Below are 432 nucleotides of genomic sequence, written 5' to 3'. Positions count from 1 at the left end.
TCAGAGCGGGGTTTCCCTTTGCCAGCCCCTCACTCGCCTTCCCGGAGCCGACCACTGAGCAGGACAGATGCAGATGTTTCCAAATCCCACGTAGTTTGCAGCTCTGTGCCTTGGTGGGTTTTTTTGGTTGGTTTTTTGGTTGTTTTTTTTTCCATTCAGATGGTTTTTACCTCCCTGCCACTTTCTGGAAGCTTTCTTCTTCCTTTTTCCGCCCCTCGACTGTTTTTGGGCAGCCACAAGACCTCATTACAGCTGCAGGACCAAGTCATGGGTGCCGAAACCAACAGCAGGAGAAAACCCTCAAAACCCAACGTGTCAACCCAACAGTTGGGTGACCCCCACCGCTACCGCTGCCTTTAGCCTCCGCGGATGGGGATTGAGCCCTGGGTGCTGGTTTGCAGATGGGGAGGGGGGTTTGGGGAGTGGGGGGCT

Source organism: Charadrius vociferus, unplaced genomic scaffold (assembly GCF_000708025.1).
Source record: "Charadrius vociferus isolate BGI_N301 unplaced genomic scaffold, ASM70802v2 scaffold843, whole genome shotgun sequence".
Taxonomy (NCBI): domain Eukaryota; kingdom Metazoa; phylum Chordata; class Aves; order Charadriiformes; family Charadriidae; genus Charadrius; species Charadrius vociferus.
Note: the sequence above shows the minus strand (reverse complement) of the source record.